This window comes from Camellia sinensis, chromosome 13 (assembly GCF_055761805.1).
Source record: "Camellia sinensis isolate YWXY chromosome 13, ASM5576180v1, whole genome shotgun sequence".
NCBI classification, from domain to species: Eukaryota; Viridiplantae; Streptophyta; class Magnoliopsida; order Ericales; family Theaceae; genus Camellia; species Camellia sinensis.
The window spans coordinates 148,901,478-148,927,246 of NC_138973.1; positions in this window are offsets into that span (position 1 = coordinate 148,901,478).

Genomic DNA, 25,769 nt, shown 5'->3' on the forward strand with positions numbered 1-25,769 from the left:
CACGTATTTACATATCTGCCACTGTGGAGGAGAATCCGTATAGGTGTTCGAGTGTTCGAACCGTAATGCGCAAGAAATGGTATGTAAACCCCGTATTTACATATCTGCCACTGTGCAGGAGAATCCGTATAGGTGCTCGAGTGTTCGAACCGTAATGCGCAAGAATTGGTATGGAAACCCCGTATTTACATATCTGCCACTGTGCAGGAGAATCCGTATAGGTGTTCGAGTGTTCGAACCGTAATGCGCAAGAATTGATATGGAAACCCCGTATTTACATATCTGCCACTACGCAGGAGAATCCGTATAGGTGTTCGAGTGTTCGAACCGTAATGCGCAAGAAATGGTATGTAAACCCCGTATTTACATATCTGCCACTGTGCAGGAGAATCCGTATAGGTGCTCGAGTGTTCGAACCGTAATGCGCAAGAATTGGTATGGAAACCCCGTATTTACATATCTGCCACTGTGCAGGAGAATCCGTATAGGTGTTCGAGTGTTCGAACCGTAATGCGCAAGAATTGATATGGAAACCCCGTATTTACATATCTGCCACTACGTAGGAGAATCCGTATAGGTGTTCGAGTGTTCGAACCGTAATGCGCAAGAAATGGTATGGAAACCCCGTATTTACATATCTGCCACTTTGCAGGAGAATCCGTATAGGTGTTCGAGTGTTCGAACCGTAATGCGCAAGAAATGGTATGTAAACCCCGTATTTACATATCTGCCACTGTGCAGGAAAATCCGTATAGGTGTTCGAGTGTTCGAACCGTAATGCGCAAGAATTGGTATGGAAACCCCGTATTTACATGTCTGCCACTGTGCAGGAGAATCCGTATAGGTGTTCGAGTGTTCGAACCGTAATGCGCAAGAAATGGTATGGAAACCCCGTATTTACAAATCTGCCACTGTGCAGGAGAATCCGTATAGGTGTTCGAGTGTTCGAACCGTAATGCGCAAGCAATTGTATGGAAACCACGTATTTACATATCTGCCACTGTGGAGGAGAATCCGTATAGGTGTTCGAGTGTTCGAACCGTAATGCGCAAGAAATGGTATGTAAACCCCGTATTTACGTATCTGCCACTGTGCAGGAGAATCCGTATAGGTGTTCGAGTGTTCGAACCGTAATGCGCAAGAATTGGTATGGAAATCCCGTATTTACATATCTGCCACTGTGCAGGAGAATCCGTATAGGTGTTCGAGTGTTCGAACCGTAATGCGCAAGAATTGGTATGTACACCCCGTATTTACATATCAGCCATTGTGCAGGAGAATCCGTATAGGTGTTCGAGTGTTCGAACCGTAATGCGCAAGAAATGGTATGGAAACCCCGTATTTACAAATCTGCCACTGTGCAGGAGAATCTGTATAGGTGTTCGAGTGTTCGAACCGTAATGCGCAAGAAATGGTATGGAAACCCCGTATTTACATATCTGCCACTGTGCAGGAGAATCCGTATAGGTGTTCGAGTGTTCGAACCGTAATGCGCAAGAAATGGTATGTAAACCCCGTATTTACGTATCTGCCACTGTGCAGGAGAATCCGTATAGGTGTTCGAGTGTTCGAACCGTAATGCGCAAGAATTGGTTTGGAAATCCCGTATTTACATATCTGCCACTGTGCATGAGAATCCGTATAGGTGTTCGAGTGTTCGAACCGTAATGCGCAAGAATTGGTATTTAAACCCCGTATTTACATATCAGCCACTGTGCAGGAGAATCCGTATAGGTGTTCGAGTGTTCGAACCGTAATGCGCAAGAATTGGTATGTAAACCCCGTATTTACATATCAGCCACTGTGCAGGAGAATCCGTATAGGTGTTCGAGTGTTCGAACCGTAATGCGCAAGAAATGGTATGTAAACCCCGTATTTACATATCTGCCACTTTGCAGGAGAATCCGTATAGGTGTTCGAGTGTTCGAACCGTAATGCGCAAGAATTGGTATGGAAACCCCGTATTTACATAGCTGCCACTGTTCAAGAGAATCCGTATAGGTTTTCGATTGTTCGAAACGTAATGCGCAAGAAATGGTATGGAAACCCCGTATTTACAAATCTGCCACTGTGCAGGAGAATCCGTATAGGTGCTCGAGTGTTCGAACCGTAATGCGCAAGAAATGGTATGTAAACCCCGTATTTGCATATCTGCCACTGTGCAGGAGAATCCGTATAGGTGTTCGAGTGTTCGAACCGTAATGCGCAAGAATTGGTATGGAAACCCCGTATTTACATATCTGCTACTGTGCAGGAGAATCCGTATAGGTGTTCGAGTGTTCGAACCGTAATGCGCAAGAAATGGTATGTAAACCCCGTATTTACATATCTGCCACTGTGCAGGAGAATCCGTATAGGTGTTCGAGTGTTCGAACCGTAATGCGCAAGAAATGGTATGTAAACCCCGTATTTACATATCTGCCACTGTGCAGGAGAATCCGTATAGGTGCTCGAGTGTTCGAACCGTAATGCGCAAGAATTGGTATGGAAACCCCGTATTTACATATCTGCCACTGTGCAGGAGAATCCGTATAGGTGTTCGAGTGTTCGAACCGTAATGCGCAAGAATTGATATGGAAACCCCGTATTTACATATCTGCCACTACGCAGGAGAATCCGTATAGGTGTTCGAGTGTTCGAACCGTAATGCGCAAGAAATGGTATGGAAACCCCGTATTTACATATCTGCCACTTTGCAGGAGAATCCGTATAGGTGTTCGAGTGTTCGAACCGTAATGCGCAAGAAATGGTATGTAAACCCCGTATTTACATATCTGCCACTGTGCAGGAAAATCCGTATAGGTGTTCGAGTGTTCGAACCGTAATGCGCAAGAATTGGTATGGAAACCCCGTATTTACATGTCTGCCACTGTGCAGGAGAATCCGTATAGGTGTTCGAGTGTTCGAACCGTAATGCGCAAGAAATGGTATGGAAACCCCGTATTTACAAATCTGCCACTGTGCAGGAGAATCCGTATAGGTGTTCGAGTGTTCGAACCGTAATGCGCAAGCAATTGTATGGAAACCACGTATTTACATATCTGCCACTGTGGAGGAGAATCCGTATAGGTGTTCGAGTGTTCGAACCGTAATGCGCAAGAAATGGTATGTAAACCCCGTATTTACGTATCTGCCACTGTGCAGGAGAATCCGTATAGGTGTTCGAGTGTTCGAACCGTAATGCGCAAGAATTGGTATGGAAATCCCGTATTTACATATCTGCCACTGTGCAGGAGAATCCGTATAGGTGTTCGAGTGTTCGAACCGTAATGCGCAAGAATTGGTATGTAAACCCCGTATTTACATATCAGCCATTGTGCAGGAGAATCCGTATAGGTGTTCGAGTGTTCTAACCGTAATGCGCAAGAAATGGTATGGAAACCCCGTATTTACAAATCTGCCACTGTGCAGGAGAATCTGTATAGGTGTTCGAGTGTTCGAACCGTAATGCGCAAGAAATGGTATGGAAACCCCGTATTTACATATCTGCCACTGTGCAGGAGAATCCGTATAGGTGTTCGAGTGTTCGAACCGTAATGCGCAAGAAATGGTATGTAAACCCCGTATTTACGTATCTGCCACTGTGCAGGAGAATCCGTATAGGTGTTCGAGTGTTCGAACCGTAATGCGCAAGAATTGGTTTGGAAATCCCGTATTTACATATCTGCCACTGTGCATGAGAATCCGTATAGGTGTTCGAGTGTTCGAACCGTAATGCGCAAGAATTGGTATGTAAACCCCGTATTTACATATCAGCCACTGTGCAGGAGAATCCGTATAGGTGTTCGAGTGTTCGAACCGTAATGCGCAAGAATTGGTATGTAAACCCCGTATTTACATATCAGCCACTGTGCAGGAGAATCCGTATAGGTGTTCGAGTGTTCGAACCGTAATGCGCAAGAAATGGTATGGAAACCCCGTATTTACAAATCTGCCACTGTGCAGGAGAATCCGTATAGGTGTTCGAGTGTTCGAACCGTAATGCGCAAGAAATGGTATGGAAACCCCGTATTTACAAATCTGCCACTGTGCAGGAGAATCCGTATAGGTGTTCGAGTGTTCGAACCGTAATGCGCAAGAAATTGTATGGAAACCACGTATTTACATATCTGCCACTGTGGAGGAGAATCCGTATAGGTGTTCGAGTGTTCGAACCGTAATGCGCAAGAAATGGTATGTAAACCCCGTATTTACATATCTGCCACTGTGCAGGAGAATCCGTATAGGTGCTCGAGTGTTCGAACCGTAATGCGCAAGAATTGGTATGGAAACCCCGTATTTACATATCTGCCACTGTGCAGGAGAATCCGTATAGGTGTTCGAGTGTTCGAACCGTAATGCGCAAGAATTGATATGGAAACCCCGTATTTACATATCTGCCACTACGCAGGAGAATCCGTATAGGTGTTCGAGTGTTCGAACCGTAATGCGCAAGAAATGGTATGTAAACCCCGTATTTACATATCTGCCACTGTGCAGGAGAATCCGTATAGGTGCTCGAGTGTTCGAACCGTAATGCGCAAGAATTGGTATGGAAACCCCGTATTTACATATCTGCCACTGTGCAGGAGAATCCGTATAGGTGTTCGAGTGTTCGAACCGTAATGCGCAAGAATTGATATGGAAACCCCGTATTTACATATCTGCCACTACGCAGGAGAATCCGTATAGGTGTTCGAGTGTTCGAACCGTAATGCGCAAGAAATGGTATGGAAACCCCGTATTTACATATCTGCCACTTTGCAGGAGAATCCGTATAGGTGTTCGAGTGTTCAAACCGTAATGCGCAAGAAATGGTATGTAAACCCCGTATTTACATATCTGCCACTGTGCAGGAAAATCCGTATAGGTGTTCGAGTGTTCGAACCGTAATGCGCAAGAATTGGTATGGAAACCCCGTATTTACATGTCTGCCACTGTGCAGGAGAATCCGTATAGGTGTTCGAGTGTTCGAACCGTAATGCGCAAGAAATGGTATGGAAACCCCGTATTTACAAATCTGCCACTGTGCAGGAGAATCCGTATAGGTGTTCGAGTGTTCGAACCGTAATGCGCAAGCAATTGTATGGAAACCACGTATTTACATATCTGCCACTGTGGAGGAGAATCCGTATAGGTGTTCGAGTGTTCGAACCGTAATGCGCAAGAAATGGTATGTAAACCCCGTATTTACGTATCTGCCACTGTGCAGGAGAATCCGTATAGGTGTTCGAGTGTTCGAACCGTAATGCGCAAGAATTGGTATGGAAATCCCGTATTTACATATCTGCCACTGTGCAGGAGAATCCGTATAGGTGTTCGAGTGTTCGAACCGTAATGCGCAAGAATTGGTATGTAAACCCCGTATTTACATATCAGCCATTGTGCAGGAGAATCCGTATAGGTGTTCGAGTGTTCGAACCGTAATGCGCAAGAAATGGTATGGAAACCCCGTATTTACAAATCTGCCACTGTGCAGGAGAATCTGTATAGGTGTTCGAGTGTTCGAACCGTAATGCGCAAGAAATGGTATGGAAACCCCGTATTTACATATCTGCCACTGTGCAGGAGAATCCGTATAGGTGTTCGAGTGTTCGAACCGTAATGCGCAAGAAATGGTATGTAAACCCCGTATTTACGTATCTGCCACTGTGCAGGAGAATCCGTATAGGTGTTCGAGTGTTCGAACCGTAATGCGCAAGAATTGGTTTGGAAATCCCGTATTTACATATCTGCCACTGTGCATGAGAATCCGTATAGGTGTTCGAGTGTTCGAACCGTAATGCGCAAGAATTGGTATTTAAACCCCGTATTTACATATCAGCCACTGTGCAGGAGAATCCGTATAGGTGTTCGAGTGTTCGAACCGTAATGCGCAAGAATTGGTATGTAAACCCCGTATTTACATATCAGCCACTGTGCAGGAGAATCCGTATAGGTGTTCGAGTGTTCGAACCGTAATGCGCAAGAAATGGTATGTAAACCCCGTATTTACATATCTGCCACTTTGCAGGAGAATCCGTATAGGTGTTCGAGTGTTCGAACCGTAATGCGCAAGAATTGGTATGGAAACCCCGTATTTACATAGCTGCCACTGTTCAAGAGAATCCGTATAGGTTTTCGATTGTTCGAAACGTAATGCGCAAGAAATGGTATGGAAACCCCGTATTTACAAATCTGCCACTGTGCAGGAGAATCCGTATAGGTGCTCGAGTGTTCGAACCGTAATGCGCAAGAAATGGTATGTAAACCCCGTATTTGCATATCTGCCACTGTGCAGGAGAATCCGTATAGGTGTTCGAGTGTTCGAACCGTAATGCGCAAGAATTGGTATGGAAACCCCGTATTTACATATCTGCTACTGTGCAGGAGAATCCGTATAGGTGTTCGAGTGTTCGAACCGTAATGCGCAAGAAATGGTATGTAAACCCCGTATTTACATATCTGCCACTGTGCAGGAGAATCCGTATAGGTGTTCGAGTGTTCGAACCGTAATGCGCAAGAAATGGTATGTAAACCCCGTATTTACATATCTGCCACTGTGCAGGAGAATCCGTATAGGTGCTCGAGTGTTCGAACCGTAATGCGCAAGAATTGGTATGGAAACCCCGTATTTACATATCTGCCACTGTGCAGGAGAATCCGTATAGGTGTTCGAGTGTTCGAACCGTAATGCGCAAGAATTGATATGGAAACCCCGTATTTACATATCTGCCACTACGCAGGAGAATCCGTATAGGTGTTCGAGTGTTCGAACCGTAATGCGCAAGAAATGGTATGGAAACCCCGTATTTACATATCTGCCACTTTGCAGGAGAATCCGTATAGGTGTTCGAGTGTTCGAACCGTAATGCGCAAGAAATGGTATGTAAACCCCGTATTTACATATCTGCCACTGTGCAGGAAAATCCGTATAGGTGTTCGAGTGTTCGAACCGTAATGCGCAAGAATTGGTATGGAAACCCCGTATTTACATGTCTGCCACTGTGCAGGAGAATCCGTATAGGTGTTCGAGTGTTCGAACCGTAATGCGCAAGAAATGGTATGGAAACCCCGTATTTACAAATCTGCCACTGTGCAGGAGAATCCGTATAGGTGTTCGAGTGTTCGAACCGTAATGCGCAAGCAATTGTATGGAAACCACGTATTTACATATCTGCCACTGTGGAGGAGAATCCGTATAGGTGTTCGAGTGTTCGAACCGTAATGCGCAAGAAATGGTATGGAAACCCCGTATTTACAAATCTGCCACTGTGCAGGAGAATCCGTATAGGTGTTCGAGTGTTCGAACCGTAATGCGCAAGAAATGGTATGGAAACCCCGTATTTACAAATCTGCCACTGTGCAGGAGAATCCGTATAGGTGTTCGAGTGTTCGAACCGTAATGCGCAAGAAATTGTATGGAAACCACGTATTTACATATCTGCCACTGTGGAGGAGAATCCGTATAGGTGTTCGAGTGTTCGAACCGTAATGCGCAAGAAATGGTATGTAAACCCCGTATTTACATATCTGCCACTGTGCAGGAGAATCCGTATAGGTGCTCGAGTGTTCGAACCGTAATGCGCAAGAATTGGTATGGAAACCCCGTATTTACATATCTGCCACTGTGCAGGAGAATCCGTATAGGTGTTCGAGTGTTCGAACCGTAATGCGCAAGAATTGATATGGAAACCCCGTATTTACATATCTGCCACTACGCAGGAGAATCCGTATAGGTGTTCGAGTGTTCGAACCGTAATGCGCAAGAAATGGTATGTAAACCCCGTATTTACATATCTGCCACTGTGCAGGAGAATCCGTATAGGTGCTCGAGTGTTCGAACCGTAATGCGCAAGAATTGGTATGGAAACCCCGTATTTACATATCTGCCACTGTGCAGGAGAATCCGTATAGGTGTCCGAGTGTTCGAACCGTAATGCGCAAGAATTGATATGGAAACCCCGTATTTACATATCTGCCACTACGCAGGAGAATCCGTATAGGTGTTCGAGTGTTCGAACCGTAATGCGCAAGAAATGGTATGGAAACCCCGTATTTACATATCTGCCACTTTGCAGGAGAATCCGTATAGGTGTTCGAGTGTTCGAACCGTAATGCGCAAGAAATGGTATGTAAACCCCGTATTTACATATCTGCCACTGTGCAGGAAAATCCGTATAGGTGTTCGAGTGTTCGAACCGTAATGCGCAAGAATTGGTATGGAAACCCCGTATTTACATGTCTGCCACTGTGCAGGAGAATCCGTATAGGTGTTCGAGTGTTCGAACCGTAATGCGCAAGAAATGGTATGGAAACCCCGTATTTACAAATCTGCCACTGTGCAGGAGAATCCGTATAGGTGTTCGAGTGTTCGAACCGTAATGCGCAAGCAATTGTATGGAAACCACGTATTTACATATCTGCCACTGTGGAGGAGAATCCGTATAGGTGTTCGAGTGTTCGAACCGTAATGCGCAAGAAATGGTATGTAAACCCCGTATTTACGTATCTGCCACTGTGCAGGAGAATCCGTATAGGTGTTCGAGTGTTCGAACCGTAATGCGCAAGAATTGGTATGGAAACCCCGTATTTACATATCTGCCACTGTGCAGGAGAATCCGTATAGGTGTTCGAGTGTTCGAACCGTAATGCGCAAGAATTGGTATGTAAACCCCGTATTTACATATCAGCCACTGTGCAGGAGAATCCGTATAGGTGTTCGAGTGTTCGAACCGTAATGCGCAAGAAATTGTATGGAAACCACGTATTTACATATCTGCCACTGTGGAGGAGAATCCGTATAGGTGTTCGAGTGTTCGAACCGTAATGCGCAAGAAATGGTATGTAAACCCCGTATTTACATATCTGCCACTGTGCAGGAGAATCCGTATAGGTGCTCGAGTGTTCGAACCGTAATGCGCAAGAATTGGTATGGAAACCCCGTATTTACATATCTGCCACTGTGCAGGAGAATCCGTATAGGTGTTCGAGTGTTCGAACCGTAATGCGCAAGAATTGATATGGAAACCCCGTATTTACATATCTGCCACTACGCAGGAGAATCCGTATAGGTGTTCGAGTGTTCGAACCGTAATGCGCAAGAAATGGTATGTAAACCCCGTATTTACATATCTGCCACTGTGCAGGAGAATCCGTATAGGTGCTCGAGTGTTCGAACCGTAATGCGCAAGAATTGGTATGGAAACCCCGTATTTACATATCTGCCACTGTGCAGGAGAATCCGTATAGGTGTCCGAGTGTTCGAACCGTAATGCGCAAGAATTGATATGGAAACCCCGTATTTACATATCTGCCACTACGCAGGAGAATCCGTATAGGTGTTCGAGTGTTCGAACCGTAATGCGCAAGAAATGGTATGGAAACCCCGTATTTACATATCTGCCACTTTGCAGGAGAATCCGTATAGGTGTTCGAGTGTTCGAACCGTAATGCGCAAGAAATGGTATGTAAACCCCGTATTTACATATCTGCCACTGTGCAGGAAAATCCGTATAGGTGTTCGAGTGTTCGAACCGTAATGCGCAAGAATTGGTATGGAAACCCCGTATTTACATGTCTGCCACTGTGCAGGAGAATCCGTATAGGTGTTCGAGTGTTCGAACCGTAATGCGCAAGAAATGGTATGGAAACCCCGTATTTACAAATCTGCCACTGTGCAGGAGAATCCGTATAGGTGTTCGAGTGTTCGAACCGTAATGCGCAAGCAATTGTATGGAAACCACGTATTTACATATCTGCCACTGTGGAGGAGAATCCGTATAGGTGTTCGAGTGTTCGAACCGTAATGCGCAAGAAATGGTATGTAAACCCCGTATTTACGTATCTGCCACTGTGCAGGAGAATCCGTATAGGTGTTCGAGTGTTCGAACCGTAATGCGCAAGAATTGGTATGGAAATCCCGTATTTACATATCTGCCACTGTGCAGGAGAATCCGTATAGGTGTTCGAGTGTTCGAACCGTAATGCGCAAGAATTGGTATGTAAACCCCGTATTTACATATCAGCCATTGTGCAGGAGAATCCGTATAGGTGTTCGAGTGTTCGAACCGTAATGCGCAAGAAATGGTATGGAAACCCCGTATTTACAAATCTGCCACTGTGCAGGAGAATCTGTATAGGTGTTCGAGTGTTCGAACCGTAATGCGCAAGAAATGGTATGGAAACCCCGTATTTACATATCTGCCACTGTGCAGGAGAATCCGTATAGGTGTTCGAGTGTTCGAACCGTAATGTGCAAGAAATGGTATGTAAACCCCGTATTTACGTATCTGCCACTGTGCAGGAGAATCCGTATAGGTGTTCGAGTGTTCGAACCGTAATGCGCAAGAATTGGTTTGGAAATCCCGTATTTACATATCTGCCACTGTGCATGAGAATCCGTATAGGTGTTCGAGTGTTCGAACCGTAATGCGCAAGAATTGGTATTTAAACCCCGTATTTACATATCAGCCACTGTGCAGGAGAATCCGTATAGGTGTTCGAGTGTTCGAACCGTAATGCGCAAGAATTGGTATGTAAACCCCGTATTTACATATCAGCCACTGTGCAGGAGAATCCGTATAGGTGTTCGAGTGTTCGAACCGTAATGCGCAAGAAATGGTATGTAAACCCCGTATTTACATATCTGCCACTTTGCAGGAGAATCCGTATAGGTGTTCGAGTGTTCGAACCGTAATGCGCAAGAATTGGTATGGAAACCCCGTATTTACATAGCTGCCACTGTTCAAGAGAATCCGTATAGGTTTTCGATTGTTCGAAACGTAATGCGCAAGAAATGGTATGGAAACCCCGTATTTACAAATCTGCCACTGTGCAGGAGAATCCGTATAGGTGCTCGAGTGTTCGAACCGTAATGCGCAAGAAATGGTATGTAAACCCCGTATTTGCATATCTGCCACTGTGCAGGAGAATCCGTATAGGTGTTCGAGTGTTCGAACCGTAATGCGCAAGAATTGGTATGGAAACCCCGTATTTACATATCTGCTACTGTGCAGGAGAATCCGTATAGGTGTTCGAGTGTTCGAACCGTAATGCGCAAGAAATGGTATGTAAACCCCGTATTTACATATCTGCCACTGTGCAGGAGAATCCGTATAGGTGTTCGAGTGTTCGAACCGTAATGCGCAAGAAATGGTATGTAAACCCCGTATTTACATATCTGCCACTGTGCAGGAGAATCCGTATAGGTGCTCGAGTGTTCGAACCGTAATGCGCAAGAATTGGTATGGAAACCCCGTATTTACATATCTGCCACTGTGCAGGAGAATCCGTATAGGTGTTCGAGTGTTCGAACCGTAATGCGCAAGAATTGATATGGAAACCCCGTATTTACATATCTGCCACTACGCAGGAGAATCCGTATAGGTGTTCGAGTGTTCGAACCGTAATGCGCAAGAAATGGTATGGAAACCCCGTATTTACATATCTGCCACTTTGCAGGAGAATCCGTATAGGTGTTCGAGTGTTCGAACCGTAATGCGCAAGAAATGGTATGTAAACCCCGTATTTACATATCTGCCACTGTGCAGGAAAATCCGTATAGGTGTTCGAGTGTTCGAACCGTAATGCGCAAGAATTGGTATGGAAACCCCGTATTTACATGTCTGCCACTGTGCAGGAGAATCCGTATAGGTGTTCGAGTGTTCGAACCGTAATGCGCAAGAAATGGTATGGAAACCCCGTATTTACAAATCTGCCACTGTGCAGGAGAATCCGTATAGGTGTTCGAGTGTTCGAACCGTAATGCGCAAGCAATTGTATGGAAACCACGTATTTACATATCTGCCACTGTGGAGGAGAATCCGTATAGGTGTTCGAGTGTTCGAACCGTAATGCGCAAGAAATGGTATGTAAACCCCGTATTTACGTATCTGCCACTGTGCAGGAGAATCCGTATAGGTGTTCGAGTGTTCGAACCGTAATGCGCAAGAATTGGTATGGAAATCCCGTATTTACATATCTGCCACTGTGCAGGAGAATCCGTATAGGTGTTCGAGTGTTCGAACCGTAATGCGCAAGAATTGGTATGTAAACCCCGTATTTATATATCAGCCATTGTGCAGGAGAATCCGTATAGGTGTTCGAGTGTTCGAACCGTAATGCGCAAGAAATGGTATGGAAACCCCGTATTTACAAATCTGCCACTGTGCAGGAGAATCTGTATAGGTGTTCGAGTGTTCGAACCGTAATGCGCAAGAAATGGTATGGAAACCCCGTATTTACATATCTGCCACTGTGCAGGAGAATCCGTATAGGTGTTCGAGTGTTCGAACCGTAATGCGCAAGAAATGGTATGTAAACCCCGTATTTACGTATCTGCCACTGTGCAGGAGAATCCGTATAGGTGTTCGAGTGTTCGAACCGTAATGCGCAAGAATTGGTTTGGAAATCCCGTATTTACATATCTGCCACTGTGCATGAGAATCCGTATAGGTGTTCGAGTGTTCGAACCGTAATGCGCAAGAATTGGTATGTAAACCCCGTATTTACATATCAGCCACTGTGCAGGAGAATCCGTATAGGTGTTCGAGTGTTCGAACCGTAATGCGCAAGAATTGGTATGTAAACCCCGTATTTACATATCAGCCACTGTGCAGGAGAATCCGTATAGGTGTTCGAGTGTTCGAACCGTAATGCGCAAGAAATGGTATGTAAACCCCGTATTTACATATCTGCCACTTTGCAGGAGAATCCGTATAGGTGTTCGAGTGTTCGAACCGTAATGCGCAAGAATTGGTATGGAAACCCCGTATTTACATAGCTGCCACTGTTCAAGAGAATCCGTATAGGTTTTCGATTGTTCGAAACGTAATGCGCAAGAAATGGTATGGAAACCCCGTATTTACAAATCTGCCACTGTGCAGGAGAATCCGTATAGGTGCTCGAGTGTTCGAACCGTAATGCGCAAGAAATGGTATGTAAACCCCGTATTTGCATATCTGCCACTGTGCAGGAGAATCCGTATAGGTGTTCGAGTGTTCGAACCGTAATGCGCAAGAATTGGTATGGAAACCCCGTATTTACATATCTGCTACTGTGCAGGAGAATCCGTATAGGTGTTCGAGTGTTCGAACCGTAATGCGCAAGAAATGGTATGTAAACCCCGTATTTACATATCTGCCACTGTGCAGGAGAATCCGTATAGGTGCTCGAGTGTTCGAACCGTAATGCGCAAGAATTGGTATGGAAACCCCGTATTTACATATCTGCCACTGTGCAGGAGAATCCGTATAGGTGTTCGAGTGTTCGAACCGTAATGCGCAAGAATTGGTATGGAAACCCCGTATTTACATGTCTGCCACTGTGCAGGAGAATCCGTATAGGTGTTCGAGTGTTCGAACCGTAATGCGCAAGAAATGTATGGAAACCCCGTATTTACATATCTGCCACTGTGCAGGAGAATCCGTATCGGTGTTCGAGTGTTCGAACCGTAATGTGCAAGAAATGATATGTAAACCCCGTATTTACATATCTGCCACTGTGCAGGAGAATCCGTACAGGTGTTCGAGTGTTCGAACCGTAATGCGCAAGAAATGGTATGGAAACCCCGTATTTACGTATCTGCCACTGTGCAGGAGAATCCGTATAGGTGTTCGAGCGTTCGAACCGTAATACGCAAGAAATGGTATGTAAACCCCGTATTTACATATCTGCGACTGTGCAGGAGAATCCGTATAGGTGTTCGAGTGTTCGAACCGTAATGCGCAAGAAATGGTATGTAAACCCCGTATTTACATATCTGCGACTGTGCAGGAGAATCCGTATAGGTGTTCGAGTGTTCGAACCGTAATGCGCAAGAAATGGTATGGAAACCCCGTATTTACATATCTGCCACTGTGCAGGAAAATCCGTATAGGTGTTCGATTGTTCGAACCGTAATGCGCAAGAAATGGTATGTAAACCCCGTATTTACATATCTGCCACTGTTCAAGAGAATCCGTATAGGTGTTCGAGTGTTCGAACCGTAATGCGCAAGAATTGGTATGTAAACCCCGTATTTACATATCAGCCATTGTGCAGGAGAATCCGTATAGGTGTTCGAGTGTTCGAACCGTAATGCGCAAGAAATGGTATGGAAACCCCGTATTTACAAATCTGCCACTGTGCAGGAGAATCTGTATAGGTGTTCGAGTGTTCGAACCGTAATGCGCAAGAAATGGTATGGAAACCCCGTATTTACATATCTGCCACTGTGCAGGAGAATCCGTATAGGTGTTCGAGTGTTCGAACCGTAATGCGCAAGAAATGGTATGTAAACCCCGTATTTACGTATCTGCCACTGTGCAGGAGAATCCGTATAGGTGTTCGAGTGTTCGAACCGTAATGCGCAAGAATTGGTTTGGAAATCCCGTATTTACATATCTGCCACTGTGCATGAGAATCCGTATAGGTGTTCGAGTGTTCGAACCGTAATGCGCAAGAATTGGTATGTAAACCCCGTATTTACATATCAGCCACTGTGCAGGAGAATCCGTATAGGTGTTCGAGTGTTCGAACCGTAATGCGCAAGAATTGGTATGTAAACCCCGTATTTACATATCAGCCACTGTGCAGGAGAATCCGTATAGGTGTTCGAGTGTTCGAACCGTAATGCGCAAGAAATGGTATGTAAACCCCGTATTTACATATCTGCCACTTTGCAGGAGAATCCGTATAGGTGTTCGAGTGTTCGAACCGTAATGCGCAAGAATTGGTATGGAAACCCCGTATTTACATAGCTGCCACTGTTCAAGAGAATCCGTATAGGTTTTCGATTGTTCGAAACGTAATGCGCAAGAAATGGTATGGAAACCCCGTATTTACAAATCTGCCACTGTGCAGGAGAATCCGTATAGGTGCTCGAGTGTTCGAACCGTAATGCGCAAGAAATGGTATGTAAACCCCGTATTTGCATATCTGCCACTGTGCAGGAGAATCCGTATAGGTGTTCGAGTGTTCGAACCGTAATGCGCAAGAATTGGTATGGAAACCCCGTATTTACATATCTGCTACTGTGCAGGAGAATCCGTATAGGTGTTCGAGTGTTCGAACCGTAATGCGCAAGAAATGGTATGTAAACCCCGTATTTACATATCTGCCACTGTGCAGGAGAATCCGTATAGGTGCTCGAGTGTTCGAACCGTAATGCGCAAGAATTGGTATGGAAACCCCGTATTTACATATCTGCCACTGTGCAGGAGAATCCGTATAGGTGTTCGAGTGTTCGAACCGTAATGCGCAAGAATTGATATGGAAACCCCGTATTTACATATCTGCCACTACGCAGGAGAATCCGTATAGGTGTTCGAGTGTTCGAACCGTAATGCGCAAGAAATGGTATGGAAACCCCGTATTTACATATCTGCCACTTTGCAGGAGAATCCGTATAGGTGTTCGAGTGTTCGAACCGTAATGCGCAAGAAATGGTATGTAAACCCCGTATTTACATATCTGCCACTGTGCAGGAAAATCCGTATAGGTGTTCGAGTGTTCGAACCGTAATGCGCAAGAATTGGTATGGAAACCCCGTATTTACATATCTGCCACTGTGCAGGAGAATCCGTATAGGTGTTCGAGTGTTCGAACCGTAATGCGCAAGAAATGGTATGGAAACCCCGTATTTACATATCTGCCACTGTGCAGGAGAATCCGTATCGGTGTTCGAGTGTTCGAACCGTAATGTGCAAGAAATGATATGTAAACCCCGTATTTACATATCTGCCACTGTGCAGGAGAATCCGTACAGGTGTTCGAGTGTTCGAACCGTAATGCGCAAGAAATGGTATGGAAACCCCGTATTTACATATCTGCCACTGTGCAGGAGAATCCGTATAGGTGTTCGAGCGTTCGAACCGTAATACGCAAGAAATGGTATGTAAACCCCGTATTTACATATCTGCGACTGTGCAGGAGAATCCGTATAGGTGTTCGAGTTTCGAACCGTAATGCGCAAGAAATGGTATGTAAACCCCGTATTTACATATCTGCGACTGTGCAGGAGAATCCGTATAGGTGTTCGAGTGTTCGAACCGTAATGCGCAAGAAATGGTATGGAAACCCCGTATTTACATATCTGCCACTGTGCAGGAAAATCCGTATAAGTGTTCGATTGTTCGAACCGTAATGCGCAAGAAATGGTATGTAAACCCCGTATTTACATATCTGCCACTGTTCAAGAGAATCCGTATAGGTGTTCGAGTGTTCGAACCGGAATGCGCAAGAATTGGTATGTAAACCCCGTATTTACATATCAGCCACTGTGCAGGAGAATCCGTATAGGTGTTCGAGTGTTCGAACCGTAATGCGCAAGAAATGGTATGGAAACCCCGTATTTACAAATCTGCCACTGTGCAGGAGAATCCGTATAGGTGTTCGAGTGTTCGAACCGTAATGCGCAAGAAATTGTATGGAAACCACGTATTTACATATCTGCCACTGTGGAGGAGAATCCGTATAGGTGTTCGAGTGTTCGAACCGTAATGCGCAAGAAATGGTATGTAAACCCCGTATTTACGTATCTGCCACTGTGCAGGAGAATCCGTATAGGTGTTCGAGTGTTCGAACCGTAATGCGCAAGAATTGGTATGGAAATCCCGTATTTACATATCTGCCACTGTGCAGGAGAATCCGTATAGGTGTTCGAGTGTTCGAACCGTAATGCGCAAGAATTGGTATGGAAACCCCGTATTTACATATCTGCCACTGTTCAAGAGAATCCGTATAGGTGTTCGAGTGTTCGAAACGTAATGCGCAAGAAATGGTATGGAAACCCCGTATTTACAAATCTGCCACTGTGCAGGAGAATCCGTATAGGTGCTCGAGTGTTCGAACCGTAATGCGCAAGAAATGGTATGTAAACCCCGTATTTGCATATCTGCCACTGTGCAGGAGAATCCGTATAGGTGTTCGAGTGTTCGAACCGTAATGCGCAAGAAATGGTATGTAAACCCCGTATTTACATATCTGCCACTGTGCAGGAGAATCCGTATAGGTGTTCGAGTGTTCGAACCGTAATGCGCAAGAATTGGTATGGAAACCCCGTATTTACATATCTGCCACTGTGCAGGAGAATCCGTATAGGTGTTCGAGTGTTCGAACTGTAATGCGTAAGAATTGATATGGAAACCCCGTATTTACATATCTGCCACTACGCAGGAGAATCCGTATAGGTGTTCGAGTGCTCGAACCGTAATGCGCAAGAAATGGTATGGAAACCCCGTATTTACATATCTGCCACTTTGCAGGAGAATCCGTATAGGTGTTCGAGTGTTCGAACCGTAATGCGCAAGAAATGGTATGTAAAGCCCGTATTTACATATCTGCCACTGTGCAGGAAAATCCGTATAGGTGTTCGAGTGTTCGAACCGTAATGCGCAAGAAATGGTATGTAAACCCCGTATTTACATATCTGCCACTGTGCAAGAGAATCCGTATAGGTGTTCGAGTGTTCGAACCGTAATGCGCAAGAAATGGTATGTAAACCCCGTATTTACATATCTGCCACTATGCAGGAGAATCCGTATAGGTGTTCGAGTGTTCGAACCGTAATGCGCAAGAATTGTTATGTAAACCCCGTATTTACATATCAGCCATTGTGCAGGAGAATCCGTATAGGTGTTCGAGTGTTCGAACCGTAATGCGCAAGAAATGGTATGGAAACCCCGTATTTACAAATCTGCCACTGTGCAGGAGAATCCGTATAGGTGTTCGAGTGTTCGAACCGTAATGCGCAAGAAATGGTATGGAAACCCCGTATTTACATATCTGCCACTGTGCAGGAGAATCCGTATAGGTGTTCGAGTGTTCGAACCGTAATGCGCAAGAAATGGTATGTAAACCCCGTATTTACGTATCTGCCACTGTGCAGGAGAATCCGTATAGGTGTTCGAGTGTTCGAACCGTAATGCGCAAGAATTGGAATGGAAATCCCGTATTTACATATCTGCCACTGTGCATGAGAATCCGTATAGGTGTTCGAGTGTTCGAACCGTAATGCGCAAGAATTGGTATGGAAACCCCGTATTTACATATCTGCCACTGTTCAAGAGAATCCGTATAGGTGTTCGAGTGTTCGAAACGTAATGCGCAAGAAATGGTATGGAAACCCCGTATTTACAAATCTGCCACAGTGCAGGAGAATCCGTATAGGTGTTCGAGTGTTCGAACCGTAATGCGCAAGAAATGGTATGTAAACCCCGTATTTACATATCTGCCACTGTGCAGGAGAATCCGTATAGGTGTTCGAGTGTTCGAACCGTAATGCGCAAGAAATGGCATGGAAACCCCGTATTTACAAATCTGCTACTGTGCAGGAGAATCCGTATAGGTGTTCGAGTGTTCGAACCGTAATGCGCAAGAAATGGCATGGAAACCCCGTATTTACAAATCTGCCACTGTGCAGGAGAATCTGTATAGGTGTTCGAGTGTTCGAACCGTAATGCGCAAGAAATGGTATGGAAACCCCGTATTTACATATCTGCGACTGTACAGGAGAATCCATATAGGTGTTCGAGTGTTCGAACCGTAATGCGCAAGAAATGGTATGGAAACCCCGTATTTACATATCTGCCACTGTGCAGGTGAATCCGTATAGGAGTTCGAGTGTTCGAACCGTAATGCGCAAGAATTGGTATGTAAACCCCGTATTTACATATCTGCCACTGTGCAGGAGAATCCGTATAGGTGTTCGAGTGTTCGAACCCTAATGCGCAAGAAATGGTATGGAAACCCCGTATTTACATATCTGCCACTGTGCAGGAGAATCCGTATAGGTGTTCGAGTGTTCGAACCGTAATGCGCAAGAATTGGTATGGAAACCCCGTATTTACATATCTGCCACTGTGCAGGAGAATCCGTATAGGTGTTCGAGTGTTCGAACCGTAATGCGCAAGAAATGGTATGGAAACCCCGTATTTACATATCTGCCACTGTGCAGGAGAGTCCGTATAGGTGTTCGAGTGTTCGAACCGTAATGTGCAAGAAATGGTATGTAAACCCCGTATTTACATATCTGCCACTGTGCAGGAGAATCCGTACAGGTGTTCGAGTGTTCGAACCGTAATGCGCAAGCAATGGTATGGAAACCCCGTATTTACATATCTGCCACTGTGCGTGAGAATCCGTATAGGTGTTCGCGTGTTCGAACCGTAATACGCAAGAAATGGTATGTAAACCCCGTATTTACATATCTGCGACTGTGCAGGAGAATCCATATAGGTGTTCCTGTGTTCGAACCGTAATGCGCAAGAAATGGTATGTAAACCCCGTATTTACATATCTGCGACTGTGCAGGAGAATCCGTATAGGTGTTCGAGTGTTCGAACCGTAATGCGCAAGAAATGGTATGGAAACCCCGTATTTACATATCTGCCACTGTGCAGGAAAATCCGTATAGGTGTTCGAGTGTTCGAACCGTAATGCGCAAGAAATGGTATGTAAACCCCGTATTTACATATCTGCCACTGTGCAAGAGAATCCGTATAGGTGTTCGAGTGTTCGAACCGTAATGCGCAAGAATTGGTATGGAAATCCCGTATTTACATATCTGCCACTGTGCAGGAGAATCCGTATAGGTGTTCGAATGTTCGAACCGTAATGCGCAAGAATTGGTATGGAAACCCCGTATTTACATATCTGCCACTGTTCAAGAGAATCCGTATAGGTGTTCGAGTGTTCGAAACGTAATGCGCAAGAAATGGTATGGAAACCCCGTATTTACAAATCTGCCACAGTGCAGGAGAATCCGTATAGGTGTTCGAGTGTTCGAACCGTAATGCGCAAGAAATGGTATGTAAACCCCGTATTTACATATCTGCCACTGTGCAGGAGAATCCGTATAGGTGTTCGAGTGTTCGAACCGTAATGCGCAAGAAATGGTATGTAAACCCCGTATTTACGTATCTGCCACTATGCAGGAGAATCCGTATAGGTGTTCGAGTGTTCGAACCGTAATGCGCAAGAATTGGTATGGAAATCCCGTATTTACATATCTGCCACTGTGCAAGAGAATCCGTATAGGTGTTCGAGTGTTCGAACCGTAATGCGCAAGAATTGGTATGGAAACCCCGTATTTACATATCTGCCACTGTTCAAGAGAATCCGTATAGGTGTTCGAGTGTTCGAAACGTAATGCGCAAGAAATGGTATGGAAACCCCGTATTTACAAATCTGCCACTGTGCAGGAGAATCCGTATAGGTGCTCGAGTGTTCGAACCGTAATGCGCAAGAAATGGTATGTAAACCCCGTATTTGCATATCTGCCACTGTGCAGGAGAATCCGTATAGGTGTTCGAGTGTTCGAACCGTAATGCGCAAGAAATGGTATGTAAACCCCGTATTTACATATCTGCCACTGTGCAGGAGAATCCGTATAGGTGTTCGAGTGTTCGAACCGTAATGCGCAAGAATTGGTATGGAAACCCCGTATTTACATATCTGCCACTGTGCAGGAGAATCCGTATAGGTGTTCGAGTGTTCGAACGGTAATGCGTAAGAATTGATATGGAAACCCCGTATTTACATATCTGCCACTACGCAGGAGAATCCGTATAGGTGTTCGAGTGCTCGAACCGTAATGCGCAAGAAATGGTATGGAAACCCCGTATTTACATATCTGCCACTTTGCAGGAGAATCCGTATAGGTGTTCGAGTGTTCGAACCGTAATGCGCAAGAAATGGTATGTAAAGCCCGTATTTACATATCTGCCACTGTGCAGGAAAATCCGTATAGGTGTTCGAGTGTTCGAACCGTAATGCGCAAGAAATGGTATGTAAACCCCGTATTTACATATCTGCCACTGTGCAGGAGAATCCGTATAGGTGTTCGAGTGTTCGAACCGTAATGCGCAAGAAATGGTATGTAAACCCCGTATTTACATATCTGCCACTATGCAGGAGAATCCGTATAGGTGTTCGAGTGTTCGAACCGTAATGCGCAAGAATTGGTATGTAAACCCCGTATTTACATATCAGCCATTGTGCAGGAGAATCCGTATAGGTGTTCGAGTGTTCGAACCGTAATGCGCAAGAAATGGTATGGAAACCCCGTATTTACAAATCTGCCACTGTGCAGGAGAATCCGTATAGGTGTTCGAGTGTTCGAACCGTAATGCGCAAGAAATGGTATGGAAACCCCGTATTTACATATCTGCCACTGTGCAGGAGAATCCGTATAGGTGTTCGAGTGTTCGAACCGTAATGCGCAAGAAATGGTATGTAAACCCCGTATTTACGTATCTGCCACTGTGCAGGAGAATCCGTATAGGTGTTCGAGTGTTCGAACCGTAATGCGCAAGAATTGGTATGGAAATCCCGTATTTACATATCTGCCACTGTGCATGAGAATCCGTATAGGTGTTCGAGTGTTCGAACCGTAATGCGCAAGAATTGGTATGGAAACCCCGTATTTACATATCTGCCACTGTTCAAGAGAATCCGTATAGGTGTTCGAGTGTTCGAAACGTAATGCGCAAGAAATGGTATGGAAACCCCGTATTTACAAATCTGCCACAGTGCAGGAGAATCCGTATAGGTGTTCGAGTGTTCGAACCGTAATGCGCAAGAAATGGTATGTAAACCCCGTATTTACATATCTGCCACTGTGCAGGAGAATCCGTATAGGTGTTCGAGTGTTCGAACCGTAATGCGCAAGAAATGGCATGGAAACCCCGTATTTACAAATCTGCCACTGTGCAGGAGAATCCGTATAGGTGTTCGAGTGTTCGAACCGTAATGCGCAAGAAATGGCATGGAAACCCCGTATTTACAAATCTGCCACTGTGCAGGAGAATCTGTATAGGTGTTCGAGTGTTCGAACCGTAATGCGCAAGAAATGGTATGGAAACCCCGTATTTACATATCTGCGACTGTACAGGAGAATCCATATAGGTGTTCGAGTGTTCGAACCGTAATGCGCAAGAAATGGTATGGAAACCCCGTATTTACATATCTGCCACTGTGCAGGTGAATCCGTATAGGAGTTCGAGTGTTCGAACCGTAATGCGCAAGAATTGGTATGTAAACCCCGTATTTACATATCTGCCACTGTGCAGGAGAATCCGTATAGGTGTTCGAGTGTTCGAACCCTAATGCGCAAGAAATGGTATGGAAACCCCGTATTTACATATCTGCCACTGTGCAGGAGAATCCGTATAGGTGTTCGAGTGTTCGAACCGTAATGCGCAAGAATTGGTATGGAAACCCCATATTTACATATCTGCCACTGTGCAGGAGAATCCGTATAGGTGTTCGAGTGTTCGAACCGTAATGCGCAAGAAATGGTATGGAAACCCCGTATTTACATATCTGCCACTGTGCAGGAGAGTCCGTATAGGTGTTCGAGTGTTCGAACCGTAATGTGCAAGAAATGGTATGTAAACCCCGTATTTACATATCTGCCACTGTGCAGGAGAATCCGTACAGGTGTTCGAGTGTTCGAACCGTAATGCGCAAGCAATGGTATGGAAACCCCGTATTTACATATCTGCCACTGTGCGTGAGAATCCGTATAGGTGTTCGAGTGTTCGAACCGTAATACGCAAGAAATGGTATGTAAACCCCGTATTTACATATCTGCGACTGTGCAGGAGAATCCGTATAGGTGTTCGAGTGTTCGAACCGTAATGCGCAAGAAATGGTATGTAAACCCCGTATTTACATATCTGCGACTGTGCAGGAGAATCCGTATAGGTGTTCGAGTGTTCGAACCGTAATGCGCAAGAAATGGTATGGAAACCCCGTATTTACATATCTGCCACTGTGCAGGAAAATCCGTATAGGTGTTCGAGTGTTCGAACCGTAATGCGCAAGAAATGGTATGTAAACCCCGTATTTACATATCTGCCACTGTGCAAGAGAATCCGTATAGGTGTTCGAGTGTTCGAACCGTAATGCGCAAGAATTGGTATGGAAATCCCGTATTTACATATCTGCCACTGTGCAGGAGAATCCGTATAGGTGTTCGAATGTTCGAACCGTAATGCGCAAGAATTGGTATGGAAACCCCGTATTTACATATCTGCCACTGTTCAAGAGAATCCGTATAGGTGTTCGAGTGTTCGAAACGTAATGCGCAAGAAATGGTATGGAAACCCCGTATTTACAAATCTGCCACAGTGCAGGAGAATCCGTATAGGTGTTCGAGTGTTCGAACCGTAATGCGCAAGAAATGGTATGTAAACCCCGTATTTACATATCTGCCACTGTGCAGGAGAATCCGTATAGGTGTTCGAGTGTTCGAACCGTAATGCGCAAGAAATGGTATGTAAACCCCGTATTTACGTATCTGCCACTATGCAGGAGAATCCGTATAGGTGTTCGAGTGTTCGAACCGTAATGCGCAAGAATTGGTATGGAAATCCCGTATTTACATATCTGCCACTGTGCAAGAGAATCCGTATAGGTGTTCGAGTGTTCGAACCGTAATGCGCAAGAATTGGTATGGAAACCCCGTATTTACATATCTGCCACTGTTCAAGAGAATCCGTATAGGTGTTCGAGTGTTCGAAACGTAATGCGCAAGAAATGGTATGGAAACCCCGTATTTACAAATCTGCCACTGTGCAGGAGAATCCGTATAGGTGCTCGAGTGTTCGAACCGTAATGCGCAAGAAATGGTATGTAAACCCCGTATTTGCATATCTGCCACTGTGCAGGAGAATCCGTATAGGTGTTCGAGTGTTCGAACCGTAATGCGCAAGAAATGGTATGTAAACCCCGTATTTACATATCTGCCACTGTGCAGGAGAATCCGTATAGGTGTTCGAGTGTTCGAACCGTAATGCGCAAGAATTGGTATGGAAACCCCGTATTTACATATCTGCCACTGTGCAGGAGAATCCGTATAGGTGTTCGAGTGTTCGAACGGTAATGCGTAAGAATTGATATGGAAACCCCGTATTTACATATCTGCCACTACGCAGGAGAATCCGTATAGGTGTTCGAGTGCTCGAACCGTAATGCGCAAGAAATGGTATGGAAACCCCGTATTTACATATCTGCCACTTTGCAGGAGAATCCGTATAGGTGTTCGAGTGTTCGAACCGTAATGCGCAAGAAATGGTATGTAAACCCCGTATTTACATATCTGCCACTGTGCAGAAGAATCCGTATAGGTGTTCGAGTGTTAGAACCGTAATGCGCAAGAAATGGTATGTAAACCCCGTATTTACGTATCTGCCACTATGCAGGAGAATCCGTATAGGTGTTCGAGTGTTCGAACCGTAATGCGCAAGAATTGGTATGGAAATCCCGTATTTACATATCTGCCACTGTGCAGGAGAATCCGTATAGGTGTTCGAGTGTTCAAACCGTAATGCGCAAGAATTGGTAGGGAAACCCCGTATTTACATATCTGCCACTGTTCAAGAGAATCCGTATAGGTGTTCGAGTGTTCGAAACGTAATGCGCAAGAAATGGTATGGAAACCCCGTATTTACATATCTGCCACTGTTCAAGAGAATCCGTATAGGTGTTCGAGTGTTCGAAACGTAATGCGCAAGAAATGGTATGGAAACCCCGTATTTACAAATCTGCCACTGTGCAGGAGAATCCGTATAGGTGCTCGAGTGTTCGAACCGTAATGCGCAAGAAATGGTATGTAAACCCCGTATTTGCATATCTGCCACTGTGCAGGAGAATCCGTATAGGTGTTCGAGTGTTCGAACCGTAATGCGCAAGAATTGGTATGGAAACCCCGTATTTACATATCTGCTACTGTGCAGGAGAATCCGTATAGGTGTTCGAGTGTTCGAACCGTAATGCGCAAGAAATGGTATGTAAACCCCGTATTTACATATCTGCCACTGTGCAGGAGAATCTGTATAGGTGTTCGAGTGTTCGAACCGTAATGCGCAAGAATTGGTATGGAAACCCCGTATTTACATATCTGCCACTGTGCAGGAGAATCCGTATAGGTGTTCGAGTGTTCGAACCGTAATGCGCAAGAATTGATATGGAAACCCCGTATTTACATATCTGCCACTACGCAGGAGAATCCGTATAGGTGTTCGAGTGTTCGAACCGTAATGCGCAAGAAATGGTATGGAAACCCCGTATTTACATATCTGTCACTTTGCAGGAGAATCCGTATAGGTGTTCGAGTGTTCGAACCGTAATGCGCAAGAATTGGTATGGAAACCCCGTATTTACATAGCTGCCACTGTTCAAGAGAATCCGTATAGGTTTTCGAGTGTTCGAAACGTAATGCGCAAGAAATGGTATGGAAACCCCGTATTTACAAATCTGCCACTGTGCAGGAGAATCCGTATAGGTACTCGAGTGTTCGAACCGTAATGCGCAAGAAATGGTATGTAAACCCCGTATTTGCATATCTGCCACTGTGCAGGAGAATCCGTATAGGTGTTCGAGTGTTCGAACCGCAATGCGCAAGAATTGGTATGGAAACCCCGTATTTACATATCTGCTACTGTGCAGGAGAATCCGTATAGGTGTTCGAGTGTTCGAACCGTAATGCGCAAGAAATGGTATGTAAACCCCGTATTTACATATCTGCCACTGTGCAGGAGAATCCGTATAGGTGTTCGAGAGTTCGAACCGTAATGCGCAAGAATTGGTATGGAAACCCCGTATTTACATATCTGCCACTGTGCAGGAGAATCCGTATAGGTGTTCGAGTGTTCGAACTGTAATGCGCAAGAATTGATATGGAAACCCCGTATTTACATATCTGCCACTACGCAGGAGAATCCGTATAGGTGTTCGAGTGTTCGAACCGTAATGCGCAAGAAATGGTATGGAAACCCCGTATTTACATATCTGCCACTTTGCAGGAGAATCCGTATAGGTGTTCG